Genomic DNA, 12,092 nt, shown 5'->3' on the forward strand with positions numbered 1-12,092 from the left:
ATGGTGGTAAGCTGATTGGCGAGGTCGTTGTTGATTATAGTAAAGCAGTGAACCTCTGGGTCCCGACCAAATTCCTGAATCAACTACTGCTGCTTCCTCCCTCTTCTTTCTTCCGATTCCTCCTACCCCGCCTTGAATAGCTTGAGTAGTCGCCTTAATTGCTGAATAGCTTATAGTTTTATTTGTTTTGAGACCTTCTTCCACCATACCTCCCATCTTTACTACTTCGTTGAATGATTTCCCAACCGCTGAAACCAAGTGGGCATAGTAAGTTGGTTCCAAGGCTTGGAGGAAGTAGTCTACCATTTCACTCTCCTTCATAGGAGGATCCACTCTTGCTGCCTGTTCTCTCCACCGAAAACCATACTCTCTGAAACTTTCATTGTGTTTCTTCTCAAACTTTGTCAAAGATAGTCGATCTGGGATGATTTCCAGATTGTATTGGAAATGGTATGCGAATGCATGTGCCAGGTCATCCCAGGTGTACCATCTCCCATGATCCTGGCGTGTATACCACTCCAAAGTTGATCTGCTTAAACTTTGACTGAAGTAAGCCATCAATAATTCATCCTTTCCCCCAGCTCCTCGCATCTTGCTACAGAAACCCCTTAAGTGGGCTACTGGGTCGCCGTGCCCGTTGTATAGGTCAAATTTAGGCATTTTGAAGCCAACTGGTAATTGTACATTGGGGAATAAGCACAAATCTTTGTATGCTACACTGACTTGCCCACCTAATCCTCGCATGTCTCTGAACGATTGTTCTAGACTCTTGACCTTCCTGAACATCTCTTCTTGTTCAGCATTTTTGGCTGGCTTGTCAATTTCAGTTGGGAGATCAAAACGAGGAGCAGTTGAATGAATTTCGGAGGCTTTGAGGGTGGGCTCCGGGGGATAATATTGGTTGTCCTGGGCTTGGAATGTAGGCTCACTAGGAGATTTGTGGAATGTAGCAGGGGGAGGTGCTACGAAAACAGGAGTCATAGGTGGAGGAGAATATGGAACAGGTTTTGGAGGTGGAGACTGCGGTGTCTGAGATGTGGTGCCTCGGTAGTGCTGGTAAATGGGGAAATTTGGGGATAATTCAGTGGTAATATTATCCTGAGTTTGGGTCATTGATGGAGTAGGGTTATTTGGGTAAGATGGGGGTAACTGTCCTGTAGACCAGGCTTGGTACATCTCAGCCATTTGCTGCTTGAGTTTAAATATCTCTTCTTTCATTTTCTCGACATCCATCTCCTCTAGCTCCATACCTGTGTCAACATCTGGGATAGACATACTTTCGGGTATTGATCCTTTTGATCTTGTGTGATAGTGATAATATGCCAGTATACTCTTTAGAGAAACTAACTGCTTGAATTCTGAAAATGAACAAACTTGTTAGTTTTGAGAGTTTAACACATATATAATCACACGTTGAGATGCAATGCTCCTAGACAAATAATCCCTTTCTATTATGCATTTGCTCGGCTGCTTGTGTCGTCCCAGCTTTCTTGAAATTTGTTATTCACTTTTATATATATCTTTTATCGTGGTGATCGAATCTTATAGAGATTGCCTATGTATCATGCCCCCGCATGAATCAGACCTTGCGTAGTTCGGACTAAAGGCAATCACTTTTATTCATTACACAAAGATGGAATTACATTTGAAAACTTTAAGAAAATGGCTTGAAACACACACACTTAAATCAAAATAAAAGATACAATTCTTAACACCTCACAACGTGCCCCACTTTCCACTTGTGTTGTAAATTAATAGATTATTTGCTCAATGTGGGGCTTGACCTGGATGACCTCCCAGCGTACGATACATCCTTTCCAACTCCATTGCTAGATGACGGGCAAAAGTGGGTGCATGTTCTGTAAACCTTTCATAATCCATTCCTTGACAGTTTACGTAACTTTGAGAAGTGTATACCGCCAGGTCGTGGATTTGTGCCCTGAAATCTTGGAGACGTTGGTCTTGGTTCTGCAATTGCTGCTGATGAGTGGTGGCTATATCTCTGACACGATTTTCCCGATCTAGAGCTGATTCTAATAGATCATGGAGTCTGGCCTGCTCTAATCTTGCTTGCCCTCTTTCCCTGTCGAGGTCTGCTTGTTGATGTTCTCTGTTGCATCTTCTTGCCTCTTCTAGTTGTGCACGAAGCTGGTCTTCTGATCGCATCCAATGGTCTTTTTCCTTCTTGAATTGTGCCCTGTCTTTTTCGGATTGCCTATCTTGGCGTTCCTTATTAGATCTGGCTTCTTCGTTTAATTGCTGGATCCTTTCTTTTGCTTTGCTCAATGCCCTTTCGTTTTCCGCAAGAATGGAATCATAATCTTGCATTCTTTCAAAGAGATTGGCGATGGTTTTTTGATCCTTCCAGCTCCTCTTTGGCGTTTCAGAAACTCTTTTCATTTTTTGGAATCGAGCATGAAGACTTTCATTCTCACAAGCTAGACTCTTCTTCTCGCCTTCGGCTTCTTGTGCTTGCAAATCTTTCTCCAAACTGAGGCTTCTCAAATTTTCTTTTAGGGGATGGATAGTTGCTTTGTACCCTTTTTCCTTTTCTCCCCAGATCAACCGCTCTTGGATTTTATCATTGAAGTTTTGAACATGGTGTCTTTTTGTTGGCCTTCTTAGCTCAGGCTCTGGTACATCATCCACGAGAGACCGTTTTTCAAACCACCTTGCATATCCAGGATTTATCTCACCCTTTGTAGTGTCTGGGACTTGAGTATCACTTTTCAAATATCGACATCCATTCCACATCTGCTGAAGTAGAGCCTCGGGAATAGTGGCTTCTGGGTGTAATTCGATTACTTGCATACTCAAATCTTCATCATTAGGAACTACTTGATATCTCCCTAGTTGCCTTAGGACTCTTAGTGGCGTATATGGCTGAATGCTTCTCAATCCCAATAGTAGTAGATAACTATTTGAGGTTGACATGTGTATTACTTCCCTCATCGGGAGCCATCCCAGAGTCCATTCAATTTGATTTGCCGTTAAAGCCCTTAGATGAGATACCCATGCTTCTATTCCTTCTGGAGCCTGATAATTTTTTGTTCTTTCCTCATAACTCTCAATGCAATTATTATTGTTTGGCCCATACTGTATGATCTTGGGCTGTTGTTGGAGATGTTCAATCACCCACATTTGCAACAAAATTTTGCATCCTTCGAAGACTTTTGCTCCTGATTTACATAAAGTCAAAGCCCGATAAATATCTGATAGAATGATGGGGATAAGGGTGTGATTTTCTTTGGTGGTAAGGATTTGCACAACTTTTGCGGTGCGAATATCAATTGTTCGCTCTTTATTTGGGAAGACCATGATTCCTAGAAAAGCCACCATGAAGGCAAAGCGACGGTGAATCTGCCAAGTGTCTTTGTTTTGCTTGTTAGTAAGGCATTTCTCATGAATTTCGAACCCATCTGACTTTCCGAACCTTGAATAAAAAAAGTTGAAGGAACAACATCCATTGATGACATTGTTTTTCCTGATTTGACTGCTGATGTTCAGAAGACCGAAGAATCGATGTACCGAGGGAGCCTTTGTGAATATCAGGCTTTGATTTCTTAGACTTCCATCAAAACCAGCATAGCCAACTATCTCCTCTAATGTAGGAGTAAGCTCGAAGTCAGAGAAACGAAAGACATTATGAACAGGGTCCCAAAAAGTTACTAACGCCGCAATCAGATCATCACGGGGTTTAACTTTCATAATGTCCGTGAGATTTCCCAAATGCTTGACGACCCATTTTTGACCGTCTTTGCCTAAATCATACTACCATATTTGAAGCTGAAATAGAAATTCTTCTGTACTCGTGGATGAGGGGCTTTGTGTGGTGCTCATTTTGTTTCTGAAATTTAATTTTAATAAAGTCAAAACTTATTTTGAAAATTTACACTAAAAAAAAATCATTTTATTTATTAAATATCTTTATTTCAAGATTTAAAGCTATTTTTTTTAAAAAAACAATTTTAAAAAAAATAAAAATAAAACAACCCATTTTATTCCTCGGTTCTCACCATGATTTCATTTAAGCTGGTCAACAAGCATGTTCGAGGCAAATGAATGCACAAGTAGCAAGTAGAATGCATCATGATGGTCTTTTCATTTTGGGTTCACCTGTCCTAGACCCAACCCCTGTGTTGAGTCTCCAAGGCCAAATGCATATGATGCAAATATTCGTTCCTACTAGGGATCCGGTACATGGCTGAGTTATTCTAAGTGTAAAACCTGAGGTTGATTGTTCTAAACCTGGCTTACCCAAACGGACAGGTTGAGCCGAAGCGGGGGCAACGTACCGGGAGCACGAAAGTCTGCCCGGCCTAGTTACTTGTCCCAACTCCGTCTTATTTGGTATGACTTTAATAGAAAGGTGGTCACGCGCACGTGTACACCATAAATTCAGAAGACTCAGAAAGAAAGGGGTTTCGTAGCAGTTGTATATATTCACAATTCAAATAATATTAAAGCGGTAAAAAAAACATTTAGCATGTTAAGCATATAAACAGTTGAAAATCATATAGTAAATAAAGCCAATTATTGCAGTTATTTTAAGCTCGAATTCTTTAAACCCTGAACCAGTGGTTCTGGGTTACAGTGGAAGCTTAAGTCCCCAGCAGAGTCGCCAGAGCTGTCGCACCTCCTTTTTACCGCGCCCGCGGGGCACGTGGGGAGTTTTCTCCAATTAAAGGACAGTCGAAATGGGATTTATTTAATTATTTCAGAGTCGCCACCTGGGAATCTTAAGGCGTCCCAAGTCACCAATTTTTAATCCCTAAATCGAGGAGAATATGACTCTGTTTGTTATTCTGCGAACCAGAAATCCTGAATAAGGAATTCTGTTAATTCGGAAGAAGGTGTTAGGCATTTCCGAATTCTGTGGTTCTAGCACGGTCGCTCAACTGTCTATTATTGGCTTAATTACCTGGATTAAATACTAACTGCGTCCTTATTGCATGATTCTTTTACTACCACTTTTACTTATACTGCTTGTAATTGAGGGCCCTTCTTTGAATCGAATCACGCGTACGTATATTCGTGTTATAAATTTAAAAATGCGGAATTGTGTCACGCGCACGTGTACACGATAATCTTGATAATATTTATTAAAAGCAATTATTTTTCGAAATTGTGTCGAGTCAAGAATATTCGTCTTTCTTAAATACTGAACCGCACATCTCGGGTTTTATGAAATTAATTTAATATTTTCCAAAGAAATTCGTTTTTATTAAATATTCGCTCGAAATTGCGCGTACGCATAATCCGAATTTGCTTTTAAAAATATAATCAGGATGCGCGAACGCATCCCTGATTGCGCAAAATCTTTGTTAATAGTATTATGGCCTTTTTCCCGAAATTGTTTATTATATCTACATATTTATATATGAAAATACTGAGAAATTCATATTTAAGGGATGTCTTTGAATTCTTTTAAAAGAAATTCACAATTTATTAAATGTTGCCCGTCGATTATAATCTTCGGATATACATTAATTTCATTCAAACTATTTAAATTCAAAGAAAAGAATAAAAATATGATTAACACTATTTTCGGCAAATACAACATTATATATCTACCAAAGAATGAATTGCATATGAAACTTAAAAAAAAATGATTCATAAAGGGAAGAAATATTTTCCAAGAATTTTCATTATTTATTTAGTGCAAATTCTATTTTTTTACTTACCATTGATTTAAAGTGTTACAATTTGTGTTTGTACATTTCATCTTATTCTCATATGCTTTTTTTAATATAATAGACGGAATTAATTTATTTAGGATGGTAAATAGACATCAAATTGATAAGAAAGGAAATTATAAATCGATTAATAATATTGCCTTACATGCAACATAGTTGTCTATCTAAAACATTCATAGCCTTTTAACATCATAATGAGATATATCAACTCATCATCCATTAATGGTTATATATATACCTGTTATCATGCCATATATGAATGTATAGCTCGCATCATTTAATCCATAACTAAATCAAGTATTAGAATAAACTAGCAATATGGTTTTTTTATACTACTCTTTATTCAACTAACAACATCTAACCTTAATCCACAACCAAACAATCGAAATACAACAACCATGCATTTTCTTGATATTTCAGAATACTCTATACCTGACTAACAATGTCATAGGACTTAACTAATAGCCAACTTCATGTCATGTTCCCTATCTTAACAATTCAATCATAACTATACTTTAATGAAAATTTAGAAATTAACCTTATTACAACACTTATACAATCTTCAATAAAGGACATTTAACTTACAGTCATCCTGTCAACATATACTACTTATTTGATCAAGAAACAAAACTGAATTTTTAACTAAAGAGCTCAAATGAATAAAAGATAGTATTACAATTCAAACTTTATTTATTTGTCACGTTGAATCTCTTTCCAACATAGAATTTAAGAGATATGTACCTGAAAATGAAGGTAGAAGGAGTGAATTTCAGCAGTAGCAACAGTAACAAAATCAGCAGAATAGCAAACTTTCCACAGACTTGAGCAATAATGAGACCCGAGAAACCCAGATGCACAATAACAGTATTTTTAAAGAAAACTTCAGATTTTAACTGAACTATAGATTCAAATAAATCCGAACAGATTCAACAAAGGGACAATATTTCAGATTTCAGTTTCTTTTCTGTTTCAAATTCCAAATTTGATTTTTTTCTGTTTCTGATTTTTTTCTGTTTCTTCTTTCTCTTCAAATCTGATTTTCTCTTCTCAGATTTCTGTTTCTCTCAAATGTATATGTATTTCTGTGTGTATTTTCTATGCTTTAGAAATCAGCCTCTCCTTTCTTTCTTTTTCTTTCCTCTCTTTTCTTTCTTTTTCTCTGATCTTTTCTCTGTCTGAAAAGCTCTAAATCAGATTTTTCTCCTCTTCTCCTAAATCAGATTTTTCTTCTTCCAAAATCTGCCCCCTAAAGTCTGTCCAGCTCCCTGTATTTATACAGGGCTGGTCCTATACTCTTTCAGTGCTGGATGGACCCTTTTCTCCTTTTAAAATCAGAAAGTTTCCATTAAAACTACTTTTGAATACTTTAAATCCTATTGAGTGCTATTATCCTGTTTTTCAGCAGCCCATTATCCCTTGTTCCCCATTAGTATCTTAAATTATAGCCATTAACATTCCACTTTCAGTCCACTATTCTATCACATTATTTCAATCCCAATCCCAAAAAATGTCTCAGATTTCCTACTGTAATTACTGTTATTACTGCCTTAAATTCAGAATCTAACAACACAGATTTTAAAATCTGTTTAAGCAGCTATAACCAATCCTAAAGTTTTGGACTGAATCCTAACTAAGGATGTAACCTTCTAACACAATTTCATCTAATCAACATTTGTAAAATCACACTGAATTCAGAACTAACATCATAACAACATATTACTGAAATTATTATAACAATTCAGACTGGACTTTTGAACAAAAATCAAACAAACACAGGAGCATTGTCAATATACTGACAATGCCCTGAAACTCAATGTTCAGAAATCAACATATACACCATTGACAAACTTTCTGATTTATTAAACAAGAATCAATTAATTGGGCAGAACTAATTGATTGATTTCAATGATAATAAACAACTCCAAACAGATAAATAGGGTATTACAAACAACATTTTCAGAAGCAAGATTCACAATACAACTAATCGACGAACTTAATCGAGTCGATTACACACATTGTACATAATCACAATCAACAGAAACAATTCACATTAGAATCAAGTAGACGGGTAGGGGACAATATAACAAAATTGACTAGAAAATTATGAAAAATTAAACAAACTAATGAAACGAACATAGAATACACGTAGAATACACATAAGCAACAGAAATTTACCTCTAAACCTTCAAATTTTTCCCGACTCGGACTCAACTTGGATTTGGACTTTGTTTGAAATCAAACAGACCTTAGTCGAAATATTTTCTACTGAAAATACTTCGACTAAGGTCGATTAAACCTCAATCTTTATTCAATTTGGAAAGAATCCAAAAGTCTGGTATTTTTAGGGTTCTTGAAGGTTCGATTTGGGACTTAACCATTTCTGGTCAGATTCGAGGAGAACCAAATACGACACAAGGGTGAGGGAAGCCTATGGTTTATTTGGTGTCACTTTGGAACAGGTCTGGGTAAGTTCTTGTTTGGTCCGAATCTTCAAAAGAAGATTCGAGAAGATCGGAAGTGATTCGAGCCAAACAAACAATAGATCCATACCTATGGTGGTTAGGGGAAGCTATGGTGTCGATTTGGGGCTGTTAGGTTTAGATCTGAGTTTGGCTCGAATCTTCAAATGAAGATTCGAGAACCTTCAGGAAGATTCGAGCCAAGAGGCTAACATATTCGGATAGAGGGTGTTCAGGGGGTTCTGGGGTGTTAAGGTGGTGACCGGCGGCGTTGATGCCGCCGGGTTTCAGGCGAAGGGGAATAGGGGCGGCTAGGGTTAGGGGTTTGGTTTGGAACGATGATGAACAATGAGAGGAGGGGGGTGTTAAGTTAGGGGCCGGGGTAGGGGTTTGATCCTTAAATAGGGGTGGGGTGGATTGATCTCATCCGTGGATCAATTAAGATGCACGGTTAAGATCAATCCAGTTAACCAAACGTTGTTGTTTGGTCTAAGTTCAGGGTCAACCGGGATTGGGTCAAAGGGTCGGGTAATGGCTATGGGTTAAGGTTCGTGGGATCTCAACCGTTGGTTGGCTTTGATCCAACGGCCTTTGATGAGGGACGACCAAATGTTGTCGTTTTGGTTTGTTTGAATTTGGACCGGACCTGGGAGTGTTGGAATTGGGCTGTGGAAGGGTAATTTGATTTGGGCCTGGATTTAAATCCAGGTCCGATTTTCCCATTCTATTTTATTTTACTTTCTAATTTTATTATTAATCATTAAAAAAATCCTAATAAAATTATAAAACAATTTTTAACCTTACACAAAATATTAATCACTTCATAACAACTATTCAACATACAGATAAAACACTAATCACACAGTGGATTATTAAAAATAGAACAAAATGCATATTTTTGTGATTTTATTTAAATTATCTTTCAAATACATAATTAAATCTTATATGCATGCAACATGTATTTTATTTTAATTTTCATTTTATTATGACAAAGTAAACATTTACGGACATAAAACAAATATTTAACACCACGCAAATTCAAAATAAAATAAAATTACACAGTAAAAGAAATTTATTTTATTTTTGATTTATTTTGGAGTAGTTTTCGTAAGGCAAAAATCACGTGCTCACAGCAAGCACGTGATTTTTGCCCAATATGAGAATTACTCCCAAAAAAATCAAAAATAAAATAATTTTTCTTGGTGTGCAATTTTGTGATATTTTGTGATATTTTTCTTCATCCCAAGCTTCATCTTCATCGTCAAATAACATCCGCTATCGACGAGCTCGCCAAGCTCCCATGGCTGCGAATCTTCTTCTCCTTCTTCTTTGTTGGGTCATTGTTTCTTCTACTGCTGCTGCGTCTGCCATGGTTGCTCCCCCACTGTTTCTGCATCGCTGCTGCTGCTGCCACTGCGTCGCCGCTGCTGCTGCCACTGCGTCGCCGCTGCTGCTGCCACTGTGTCGCCGCTGCTGCTGCCACTTCGTCACCACAGCTGCTACTGCTTAAGCAAAAGCTTCGTCCAAACGAGCATCGTCGTCTCCATTGCTGCCACTAGTTGAGTAGCGTTGCTACTGCTGCCCGCGTCGCCACTACTGCTGTGTTTTTCTTCCAGCTATTTGCTGCTTCACTTCATCGTCCTCTTCGCTGCTATTGTTTCGTTGTCGCTTCGTCGTCTTCAAGTCCATTTATGTCAAAGTTTCGTTGGATTCGTTTAAAGTTCGTTCGAGTTCGTCGTTGGTCATTTACGGTTAGTTGTTCTAAGTTTTGTTTCTGTCCATAATTTGTTTGATATTTTCAGATTTGGAATTAGTATAAGTTTGCTTTAGTTTTCTTATTTATTTTATATAAAAATTGTTAGTTTAATTATATTGTTGTTAGATTTAAGTTGAAGATCCAATTTAATTATTTTTCAGCTTGTTTTATTAATTTTAAGAGGATTTAGTTTTAATATAGAAAGATATTAGTTTAAATCGTTCAAATCCGTTGTTGGTTGTTAATATAGATTTAGTTCGTGTTCATCTTGTTTGAAGTTCGTTTTTAATTTAGTAATTTAATGCGAAGTTATGTTTTGGTTTTAATTTTTGGATCATGCATCTTTGTTATAAGTTTTGTTGGATTTAATTTAAGAAAGATTAGTTGATTATTTTAAGATTAGTGATTTGAATATGTTTATTTGTTTTGTTTAAGTTTATTTCGAAGTTTGAACAAAGTATGTTTGCTATTGTTATTGAATATTTTCATTCATGTTCATACTTTGTTTGGTTGATCTTGAATCCGAAATTTGTATAGTTTAATTTCTTGTTTATCATTTATGATTATTTCTTGAATTGGTCTCATAATCTTGTTTAAGTTTAATATAGGAATTGTTGGTTGTAATGTTGTTAGAATTAGTTTTATGTTCAATATTATTGAATTTAGAAATTTGAATATACTTGTTTGTTGTTGTTGTTGTTCTTGTTGAATCTGAAAATAGGATTGTTTGTTGCTAAAATATTGTTCAATCAAATTTTAGTTGTTCTTTGTTGTTTAATTTATGTTCATGTGATTTGTTGTTGAAATATTGAAGAAATCATGTTCATGAAATTTGTTGTTTGAACATTGTTAGAAATTAATCATATTGTCTATATTTTGGTTAAATTTGATTAATTGATGTGTTGTAGCTGATGGGTAGTTTGGTAATTTGCAGTACGTTCAGGGGTAGTTTGGTAATTTCAGTAAGGTCGGAGGGGTAGTTTAGGAATTGTACATTTTGTAATTTTTTATGTGAAGCATGTGGAACAAAATGAAATGAGGTGGGTTGTGATATAGTTGTTTAATATAAAGGAGGGACAAGACAAAATTTAGTGGGGGGAATCTTGTATTTGTTTATGTTAGGCATGGGGGACAAAATATAATGGGGTGGTGTGATATGTTTATTTAATGTAATGGGGATGAGTGGGAAGATAATGGGTTTGGTAGAGAAAATGAGTTGATTTTAATTGATTAAAAGATTTATGGGATGAGATATATATAGAAGTCTTGAATCAGATTTTAAGGAGACAGACAGAGATAGAGAGAAAAAAAAAGAATAAAAAAAAATTGAAGAGAGAAAATTTCGAAAAAAAAAAAAAACTAAGACTTTAGAAAAACAAAAAGAAAAACATTCTGGAAATTCAAAAGAAGAAGAATATACACCTGATATATAGTCCAAATATTCTGAGATACGGATTGAGAAATTAAGGGTTAAACACTAACTAGTCTTTCAAAAATCTGAAAGTTTCCCTTTGCTTCTGTCCGTTGGTTGTTGTTGTTTACGGATTTTGTCTTGATTTTAAAATCTGTCACTAAGTTTCTCGTCGCTGGTTGTTACTAGTTGCTGGGATTGCTGTTGTTGTATGCTACTGAATTTCTGCTGATCTCTCACTTTTCTTTTGCTTCCAATATCAGGTACACAACTGACACGTTGATTATTGTAAACTGAAACAGGAAGCATGAATACGAAAAATGAAGAATTGAAGTTCTAAATTTATTTTGAATTATATTCTTAATTTTATTTGTATATATAAATTATTTAGCTTACAAAAAATCGGAATCATGTAGCTATTTAATGTATATATAGTGGAACATCCAACGATAGCTTAATGGATGAACTATCTATATATTGCTTAAAAATAAATAAATGGTGTAGTAACTCCGTCTAAGTTAAAAATCAAACGAATAGACCATTTCGGAACTTGTAAAAAAAAATTGTTTAGTTAAATAATATTGATTTTAATTCCAGCATGTAATTGTTTTAGGATTAAAATTAGATTGCCAAGTAAATAAATAAATGGTGTAGTAACTCCGTCTAAGTTAAAAATCAAACGAATAGACCATTTCGGAACTTGTAAGAAAATTATTTAGTTAAATCATATTGGTTAATTCCATCATGTAATTGTTTTAGGATTAAAATTA

The 12,092-nt window shown here is 35.8% G+C and overlaps 1 long non-coding RNA gene across 1 annotated transcript; it reads left to right on the forward strand.

Annotated features, from left to right (window-relative positions):
* Positions 1-9,770: 9,770 nt before the first annotated feature.
* Positions 9,771-11,752, forward strand: LOC142176757 (uncharacterized). The gene is made up of 2 exons (XR_012705526.1): positions 9,771-9,906; positions 11,586-11,752. It is a non-coding gene; the product is annotated as an uncharacterized LOC142176757 (long non-coding RNA).
* Positions 11,753-12,092: the final 340 nt, after the last annotated feature.

Source organism: Nicotiana tabacum, chromosome 22 (genome assembly GCF_000715075.1).
Source record: "Nicotiana tabacum cultivar K326 chromosome 22, ASM71507v2, whole genome shotgun sequence".
Lineage (NCBI taxonomy): Eukaryota > Viridiplantae > Streptophyta > Magnoliopsida > Solanales > Solanaceae > Nicotiana > Nicotiana tabacum.